The sequence below is a fragment of the Triticum aestivum genome, chromosome 2A, assembly GCF_018294505.1.
Source record: "Triticum aestivum cultivar Chinese Spring chromosome 2A, IWGSC CS RefSeq v2.1, whole genome shotgun sequence".
In the NCBI taxonomy this organism is placed as follows: domain Eukaryota; kingdom Viridiplantae; phylum Streptophyta; class Magnoliopsida; order Poales; family Poaceae; genus Triticum; species Triticum aestivum.
The window spans coordinates 727,952,326-727,962,462 of NC_057797.1; the positions used below are offsets into that span (position 1 = coordinate 727,952,326).

Genomic DNA, 10,137 nt, shown 5'->3' on the forward strand with positions numbered 1-10,137 from the left:
GTGAAATAGAATATGATGATGGAGGTTGTGTGGAGAAGACAAAAAAGGAAGAAAGTCTCACATCGACGCGGCTAATCAACGGGCTATGGATATGCCCATCAATTGATGTCAATGCGAGGAATAGGGATTTCCATGCAACATGTGCAGTAGAGCTATAAGTGCATAGGGTTGTGATACTTACTAAGGACAACATAGTAAAGCGCATGTGGCAAGGTAGTAAACAATGTCGTTTTTTGGTCACGAGGAAAGAAATCTACATTTGTTTGTCGCCTGCCCGTATGCTACATGATTATGACTTACGATTTATGTGGCATTTAGCCTACCTCCACCTACTAGTATTACCTCTGTTCCTTTTTACTCTGCATATAAAATTTGGTCAAAGTAATATTACATAAAGTTTGATCAAATTTATTTAAAAAATATGAACATCTGCAATATTGAAACTATATAGTATGAAAAATACATTTTATGGTGCATATGATAATATTGATTTCATATTGTGAATGTTGATATTTTTTAATATAAAGTTAATCAAACTTTACAAAGCTTTACTTTCACCAAACTTTATATGCAGACTAAGGCCAACTCCACCGCGCGACCGCATCCCGCCCGTCCCCGTCCGTTTGGGGTAAAAGGACAAACCAGACGGCCCAACGTGCGGGAGAAAATGGACTTTTGTCCATTTTGTGTCCGCTTTCGACCCATCCCCAGCCCAAGTTTGCGTTGATTTTGGGGTGAAACGGACAACGCGCGGACGGGCAGGACGCGCACGCTTGTCCTCCCCTGGCCCTCCTGTTGGTGGCACAAAGCAAAACCCCCCGCCCGCCCCATTTGGCACCCTTTTCCCCAAACCATCCCACGTCCCTCCCGCCGCCCCTCCCTCCCCCGTCCATGGCCGACGCCCAGCCGAATTCCGGCGGACTGGCCGTCGACCCGCTTGGAAAGGTGAAGAATAAGGCGGCCAAGGCGCCAAGGAAGCCACTGTTGGAGTGCACACCGGAGGAGATCGCCAAGTTGGACGTGGAATCGGCAAAGAGGAGGAACCGGAGGGCGGTCGTCAAGGGGAATGCCGCCGCGGCCAAGTTCGTCGCCATGCGCGATGCGATGGAGGCCGCACGGCGCAAGGCCGCAATCGACGAGAACGAGGGCGTGGTTCGAGGCCAAGCAGAAGGAGATGTTGGACGCCGACGGCCTGAACTAGGTCGTCCGATCGGTCGTGGCCGTTCTTTTTGGAAGCTGGCATGGGTGCCGCCCGCCCACTGGGCTGCCGGCTGTGTGCTAGCGAGAAAAACATTCATTTTGAAGGCCCAACTGGCAAGGAGAGGATCATTATGATAGAAGTCTATACAAATGTTGAGCATTGCAACTTTCCAAAATACTACAACAAAAAGGTATATCATAAAGTATAAAAGCATGATATACCATTCTACATCGGTACATAAGTTCTATAAAATATAGCCAAATAGTTCATACTCGCAAGTGTAAAAACAGGTGTTACAGCAGCTGGAAACAATGCTATAGAAACATCAATAATGGTACAGCCTTTGTCTTTGTTAGTCAATCAACAAACATGTATGGTACCTTGTAGATGATCATCACTGAGAACTCCTACTTCCTCTCTCCAAGTGAAAAAGGGCATGTTCTGAGGTGAAGCTAATGCAGATAGTAGTGGCCAATACTTGACAGGAAAGGCTGATAGCGTCCTCAGGCTTCATTTTTCTGATGACACTAATAATGTAAGCTTTAGTGATACATGAGTAATTTCTCTTATAGTATGAAATAATATAACAATACAAGCTTCAGTTAATTCCTAATTTTCCAAGAAATGAAAGGAAGAGTTTAACTGCTTAAACAACAGTAGCACAATAACACAAATATGTAGTTAAATTTACATGTGCAGGTAGTACCTCTGCGTTTTTCACAATGCCAGTCAGTAACAGATTGTACATAAAACCTGTTTAGTTATGAAATACTCCCTCTGCAACAAATATAAGATCGTTTAGATCACTTACTTCAGTGAAAGCACTACCATAACAGATGTCTAAAGCATGGCATTGAATAGGCAAATAACACCATTAGAATGCACTATATGTTCAAAGAAAGGGTGATGAGAAATCCGAGATACAACCGAAGATGGAAATATAAGAAAAAATATTAGGACAAACCAGTTCAAATCACAACATGAAGCATTTTGTTCAGTTTGACATGAATATCAATAGCAAGAGAAAACAAAGCCGAACCTTGGCCCCTGCCAAGGACAATTCTCTCATAACTCGTGCAAAACATGAGTTGTGTATTCTTAGGAAGATATTAAAATTGCATCAAGTAGCAGGCACACTATTGTATATATTTTTCATAAAGGTAATGTGAATATAAGATAAAATGGTTCTTTCGAATATCACAAAACATGCTACAAACATGTATTCCACGGATAGATCGAGTGGCCTGAAATTGCATGCAAAAATATAATGTAATAGTTCTATATGCATAAAGAACTTGCCATTCATTTGTCAGCCTGGACATTTGCCATAGTGAGCATAGGACTCACAAATAAATATTAATTATTATATGTAGCCACATCTTATTTAAATCCAACCAAGATGAACAGAAATAAATCTCACCTTACTTTTGTCGAAAAGACTCTTATTTAACTGCTCATTCCTTGACATGGTGATCCGTTGAACATATCGCAAGTCGCTGCAACCACATAAGCCAAGCATTGACATGAGATAAAGAGAGCAATGAATTCTTTTATTCGGATGGTACATATTGCATCTAAACAACCTTGAGATGCATGCATGTTTGTAGCACACTATCAGCCCCGTTTATGCTCTTCGTAATCCATCAGAGGTGCAACACACATGTTACTCGGCCAAATTTAACTAAATATATAGTAGTGGTATCTATTTGAAGCCTCACTACTGAGAATAAAAATAGACTCCATCTGTACCAGCTAACCAGCAGATAAGCAATCACTGATTCTTGTTTTACACAGAAACACATGATGAAGAAAAAAATCATGTGGACCATTCTTCGTAGATGGTAATCCACAGGGATGTGATCCACCTCCCCATCTCGTGCAATTGGGGCAGCACTTGGTGTCCAGAAATCCTGGAATTTCTACACATCAACATAGTGCGGCCGTTCTCCCTCTCCTCTCGTGATGACGGCATAGGAGGAGGGATCCATACGACCCTCTATAATTTGAGCAAACACATGTGACGAAACAATATAATTATAGTAACATGTATACCCACAACCTAAATTTTTGAAAACTCGGTGTTCTCACGACCTAAATTTGAAGTGATTATAATGAGAAAGAAGACCCATCAACATATTAGTACAATAATAAAGGCAAAAGTGGGGTTGTGGGTGTAATGGGGGTACATGCAGTAAAGGAATCTGAACCTTTTCCATGTCAACTCATCATCTTCCTCTTGCTCTCTTCTCACCAATTTAGCATTGCCAATTCTTCCCCTAATGGTCAGGAACAAACAATCAAGTTTAGCATCCCAAGCACAAATAAAAAGTTACTAACATTCCCTCATGTATACCATTTGATATATATTTGACTGAGCAAAAAATCAATTATAATCATGTGCCACCGTTGTAAAATTGTACAAGTATGCCTAATACAGAGGCTTATGGATCAGAAATGGGACCCTGCAAACGAGCATACAAGCCTATATCTATATAAGATGCACGTACATATACATAGCTTGACCAACAACAATTTGCGTACTACACACTCCTCTTTATACGTATGTGTGCAATACAAAGATATGAAACAGATGACAGAACTTACCTGTCGATTCATGGAACATGGAGGGCTAGTTGTAATAGCAAAGTGTTTTAGTTCACTCCATCCTTGATCCGGCAGCAGTGCAAGGCATCTGAGTTTCCATAAGTATGATCATCTCTGCAAAAGTAAAAGCTTCTTAGATAACCAAGCTCATCTCTGGAGAGAAATTAAAGCTTCTCCTAGAATCGCAGACGCTTCTTCAAGAATCAATAGCGTGTGCAGCACCAGAAGCTTGCCTTCGGTATAAAGAGGGGCCGTCGACCCAACAAAAGTTGTCACAGGCAAGAGGAAGAATCCATTATCAATGGAGGGGACTGGGAAGAAGGAGAGAGTGAAGGTTGTGGCTGTCTGCGTGCTCCTTGCCGTCCTGCTGTCTGCCCAGCAGCTGCAGGTGGCTGACGCCGTGTCGGTGTTCTGCAAATGCTACGTCAGCTGCTACTCCGACTGCAGGCTCAGACGCCCCCCGCTGTTCTGCAAGCCGTTATGTAGATGCAAATAATATTAGCATGTTGACTGTAGAATTTTTAAAGCGAACAGAGAGGTATTTTATTCGAGTGGTTTATTCAATTCTTGGATCATCTGAGTAAACATATATGACACCAATATTATAATATATATATACCCACATTCTATCCTACTATGAGAATTTTGTTTGCTGGTAATCTCGCATGATTATTTCAGTAAAATTTTGTGGCCACTACTACTCTACCTGGAACAACTGGTGTGATATATGTAGATGGAGAGAGAGAGGGGGGGAGAGGGAGAGAGAGAGAGATATGTCTATCAAGGAAAGTTAGATTTTTGGGAGGCCTTCTATAACAAATAAAACTCAAGTATATCTTCAGAACACTAAAAGGACAGCTCACTAAGTGGACAAAGCTAATTGCTATCAACATGGTTAGATACTAATAACCTATTCAGAACCTCAACTTCTTGGAAGTCCTTGAGAATATGGGACTAAAAGTGTAATCAGTTACTGGCTTCAAACATATTTTACAGTAACAATAACTATCACGTAGCAGATGCAGAGTAAAAGCATGCTAGGAGGCAGGAAAGACTGAAAGAGTCGGTGCTGAATTATGATATAAGCAGAGTGAGTTGAGAATGAACTTCTTTCAATTAAAATAAAGCACAACCACTGCTAAAAAAAAAAGCACAACCATATTATAGAGAGGGAGGTTGTGGTCGACGCCGACACACAAATGGAACCGCCGTCGTCGGGGTTGGGCGTGGGCTCCTTCCTTCCTGGTCGTCGTCATCTTGGTCCTTGTGGATAGAGTCCATGGATTGGAAGTGGGGTGACTTGAGAATCCCCTCCCTTGAGATAGCTTGCTGCTTCCAGTTGAGATTCATCCATGGAGAAGAGAAGCTTCATGAGCACACACACACACACACAAAAGTGCTCATGAGCAACAAAATTACAATTTCATATGTAGGAGTGGGTCAATTCAAGCCGTTAGCAAGCAGTCACATGGCCGATTAAAAAAAAGATAGTTATGTCTAACAGAATCTGTATGGACCAACTATACTCAATCCACCAGTCCAGGCCATGGTATATTTATCCAGCCTAAATACTCACATATATCAGCCATGAGTGGTAGTAGTTGACAACAAACTATGATCCTAGAAAGTACGACTAAAAGTTTGTCTATCAATGTAAAAACAAAAAAACACATTTGTAGATCAGCAAACAGAGGAGATGCCAACAGTGAAGTAAAACTTCATCAAGAATCATATTTTCAGAAGAGAACAAATAGTGCAGACCTTGCAGTATAACTGTAAAAAGTATTGCTAGGATGGCCTAAAGACAATAAAAGCCTAAAACTTGCCAATTGTAAACAAACAAGAAAGCAAGACACATCACAACAGAAGTAGAAGTACAACTCCCAGATCTCTGGAACAATTTTCGCTTCGTTATATTTTCGCTTCGGAAATATAGTCAAATCCTCGCTTCTAGCAGCGCATATAACCATATCACTGAGATAGCGAGTGAAATGGCGGGCAAAGGAGGGAGCTCAGCAAGAGGAGGAAAAGGGGGAACTCACCTTGGCCTTGGACTGCTGGTTGCTGCCATGGAAGAGCTCTGAACCATGGAGCAGTCACGTAATTAGTACCCAAAATAGATATTCTAGATGGAGATTCTGCAAGTGCACTTACCTTGTCCAAGTCCAATGCTTTATGGCTCTGAATTCCGACAGTAGACCAAGTTCCATCAACCTCCATAATAACCAAATCACTGAATCCGCTATCTATCTTATGGTCGTTTTCCAATATTTTTGGCTCCTTGTTCTCACACATTATTTGTTACAGTCATCTATCTTTTTAATAGTCACTGCCTGCAAAACAAAACGGTCACATTAGTTGCCCTATCAGTTAATATTGAGACAGATTTACATGCATACTCACCTCATGCATGTCCAAAGTTGTGCAGTTATCTACTCCTTGACCGCTAATTAGAAAATGGAATGTGGTGACAGATGAGACAACCAAATTAATCTAGCATTTAAGAATGGCGCTTTGATTCACAGAACTGCAACCACAATAGGCATAAATCTCCACTCTCTTTGTAACTAACCACCTGACATGTCTACAACCTACCCCCCTCTCTCCATCAAAATCGCCAACCAAACAGCTAAGAATGGTGGTTTGATTACAATGCCATATATAGTCCCTGCAATTATCTGTAACCAGTCATGTGATTTGTTTAATGCTTAAGCTAAAGGCCTAAACCAAGGATTAACCTAGACTAACAAACAGATCAGGCAATTAATTTATCTAGACAAATTTCAATAACACGAGCCAATGCCAAACTCACAGCCACCGAACAAAATAAGAAATGCAACAAAAAATAGTCCGAGGAATCTAGCAATGCTGCACTGTCTCCCGCATAGCAACAAAAAACCGAGGGTGTCCAACCAGGCCTAATGAATCCAAAGGATTCTAACAAGATCCAAGCAGCCCATACATCCAAACACCCCAATGTCCTGCTGCATTCACCTCTTCCTGAAAGCTCACTACAATCCTAGAGAAAGATCCCAACCCTAGCCAACAAGCCAAGCAAGCCAACAAACATGTACTCTGTAAATAATTAGCTAGATCCAAGGCCTTCCTTGGCAGCAAGGTAAAAACAAAACAAGAAAGACAAAGAAAATTCTCTTCTTTGGAACCTAGCTAAATCAGAGAATTGGCTAGATAAGATAGATGTGCAGGGGTAGGAAGAGGGGGTGGAGCTCACCAGGTTCAGGGGGTGGGGGGGGGGGTAGGAGGAGGGAGGAGCCATGAGGGCTCGTGCCTCGTCCACCTACAGCAATTGCTACTCATCCAGATCAGAACCGACCTTGTCCACCAGAGGAGCAGGGACGCGTCCGTGCACCTGCATGACCAAAAGGAGCAACAGCTTGAGGGGAGGGGAGGGGATTAGGGTTGGAGCAGGGGAGAGGGCGGCATCCTGAGCAGGCCATTGCGTGGGCGCGGAGCAGGCAGAGCACAAGCACTCAGAGGCCAAGGTCGGACGACATCGCCGGCGAATCTGCGAGCACCTTGGCTGCTGCCTGACCTGCTCACTCTCCCTCTTCTCTTTCCTTCCCTTCCCTTCCCTTCTGATGACGAGAGGTCGAGGCTGCGGGCGGCGTGGTGCGAGGGAGACGAGGAGAGAGGTCCACGGCGGCGCGGTCTGAGGGGCGTCGGCGGCGGCGAGGTCTGCAGGGCGTTGGTGGCGGCGAAGTGGGCGGGGCTGCGAGGTCTGGTGGAAGGAGAGGTCGGGGAGAGGGCTGGGGCGAGCGGGCTGGGATGCGGGAGGACGGGGGTTGAGGGCGCGGGTGCGGGGGAGAGGCGGCTAGGTCATCTACACGGGAGCGGACGCAATTTATATGCGTAAACGTGAAATGACGAAAATGCCCTTCGCGGGTCGTCGGAATTACGCGGGGTGGCACGAACGGGACGAAACTATTCATTGCTACAGGATCACCTCTTCGATCCGACGGCCGTGGTCGTCCCAGGGCTTGATCCGATGGCCCAGATTGCATCAAACAAAACGATCCAACGACCAGGAATCCCAAAGGGCCGAGGAGCCGGGAGGATGATTGTCATCCTTATTTCTCGATGTGTAGGCATATACTTTTGTTTTTGTGAGTTGTGACTTCTATTTGTTATTTGTGTACTTCTGGGCTTGATACTTGGACAGATTTGCTAATATATATTCTCTCCGTCTGAAAATACTTTTCATTAAAATGGATAAAAAGAGATGTATTTAGAACTAAAAAAAGATGCATTTAGAACTAAAATACATCTAGATATATCTCATTTTATTTATTTTAATGATAAATATTTTCGGACGGAGGGAGTAGTTGTGTGCATAGAAAAAAACCGACGGGGGAAAGCATGTTCCAGTGGCCTGTCATGGGGATTGGGCACTTGTCACGCAATGCCATTCTCGTATCAAGCTGCGAACGTGACGTAGCCCGAGCGTATTACGATTTACGAGCCTGTAAAATCCGCCCAGTTCCGTTTCCGCCCTTGAAGGGTCACGACGAAGTAGCACCACGCTCGCGTCACAGACGTATAGCACCCACGACTTGCCCTCGCCGTGTAGCGCGTTATTGCCAAAGTCCATGCACACACCACACCAGCAATCAATCCCATCCAGAAACCAGAGTCTCACTCACAACCCAGCGGTCAGCAGGGCGGGCGCGCGCGCTGCGCACACACACGAACACGGGGGACTGGCGGTTGGTCTACACGCCGGACAAGTGACGGCATCACCGCGTGCGCCCGGCGGACGGCGGCTAGACGTTATGTCAGGCCAACTCCACGGCACGACCCCAAACGGACGTCCGGATTGGCCGAATTTTATCCCTTTGGGGTGCCGATGGGTTCGCCCGTGTCCGCCATTGTCAGATGGGCCGTGCGTGCGCACACCGCGCGGCCGCACCTCAAATTGTGTCCGGGGTGGACGTGAATAAAAGAAATATTAAAACTAAAACGAAATAACTAAAAAACTAAATAAACACATTTTAAAAAAACATAAAATATATATAGGGGGCGGCCACAAAGCGGCCCAGTTTCCACGGCCACTTAAAAGGCCCATTTTTCATAATTAACATATAAAGCAAAATAAAAAAACGCCTCCGCCTCCCGCGCGCTCCTGCCGCGCCCGTCGGTGCCGTGGCCGTCGCCGTCTTCACTGGCCGCCGGTGTCGTCGTCGTCGCTGACGAGGTCGACGTAGTCCGGCGGCGTCCACAGGTGGGCCGGAGGTGCGTGGTGGACGGGGGCGGGCTGGACGGCCGGAGCTGCCTGCACCACCTCCTCCCATGGCGAGGCCTCCCGCTCCGGTGACCGCGGCAGAGTGGGGCACCAGTTCACGCCCACGCTGGCGGACATCTCCGGAGTAGTGCAGGACCAGCGCCACCCCTGGCCCAGCAGCTGCTGGAACGCGGCCGGCGGATCCTCCCTCCTCTCGTCCTCCACGGCCACCATCTGGAGCTCCGGGAAGGCGACGTCCCCGGCGGCAGAGAGGGCCATGGCCTCCTCCAGGCCGTCCCACTGCCGCTCGTCGTGCGTGTACATGGAGTCGTCCATGACATGCTTGAGGAGACGGGCCTCCTCCTCCGCTGACATGCGAGGAGGTGGAGGGGGCGATGGAGACGGCGATGGCGACGGCGTGGGCGTGACGCCGCGCACCCGCCTACGCCCGCACTCCTGGGCGCGCCCCTGTCGTGGCCGCCGCGGCCCCGTCGAGGTGCCGGCGAAGAAGGACGCGCACCTGGTGTCGTGCTCGTCACGAAACTAGGTGTCCCACAGCGCGGAGTTGAGGGCGTACCTGGGGTCGTAGAAGAGGTCGTCGGGGAGGAGGCGGCGGCGGCGCTCGATCTCCTCTTCGCGCGCACGGCCGCTCGTCGGGACCGGCGGGATGGGGACACGGTCGGCGGAGAGGTGCCAGTTATTGGGGAGATGGGCGTCGCTCCAGGGGAGCGGCGTCCTCGTCTCCCAATAACAGCGGCACACCGACGCTCGGACGTAATGCCGGTCGTGCTCGCCGGCGGACGTGGCGCGATGCAGAAGGCGGGCGGCGCGGGGGCCCGGCGTGGTGGCGATGGCGAGGCAGGCTCCTCCTTCTTCACCGAGCCGCGGCGGCGTCCCGACGAGGAGCCGGCCTCGCGGTCGTGCCTGCCTTTGCGGCCGTAGTTCCAGAGGTCCGTGGCTGCGGGCGGCCGGCCGGCGAGGTCTAGGCTAGGGTTTGGGACGTGGTCGTCGCTGTCGGGTTTCGAGGAGGCCGCGGGGTGGCGTGGGGCAGTGTGGACGACGACCCGTTCACGCTTCCCACTTAAAGAAGGAC

At 47.5% G+C, this 10,137-nt stretch overlaps 2 long non-coding RNA genes across 4 annotated transcripts; both read right to left on the reverse strand.

Moving 5' to 3' along the window:
* Nucleotides 1-940: 940 nt before the first annotated feature.
* LOC123190625 (uncharacterized) lies at nt 941-3,921 on the reverse strand. Its single transcript, XR_006496453.1, has 5 exons — nt 3,806-3,921; nt 3,409-3,477; nt 2,622-2,697; nt 1,908-1,978; nt 941-1,719 (listed from the first exon to the last, which is right to left on the reverse strand). It is a non-coding gene; the product is annotated as an uncharacterized lncRNA (long non-coding RNA).
* Nucleotides 3,922-4,038: 117 nt separating this feature from the next.
* On the reverse strand, nt 4,039-7,008 carry LOC123190624 (uncharacterized). Of its 3 annotated transcripts, XR_006496452.1 has the most exons (5): nt 6,209-7,001; nt 5,960-6,138; nt 5,848-5,885; nt 4,963-5,134; nt 4,039-4,273 (listed from the first exon to the last, which is right to left on the reverse strand). It is a non-coding gene; the product is annotated as an uncharacterized lncRNA (long non-coding RNA). The 3 variants fall into 3 exon arrangements; XR_006496451.1 differs by having other exon boundaries at nt 4,963-5,171; nt 5,960-7,008; XR_006496450.1 differs by having other exon boundaries at nt 5,960-7,002.
* Nucleotides 7,009-10,137: the final 3,129 nt, after the last annotated feature.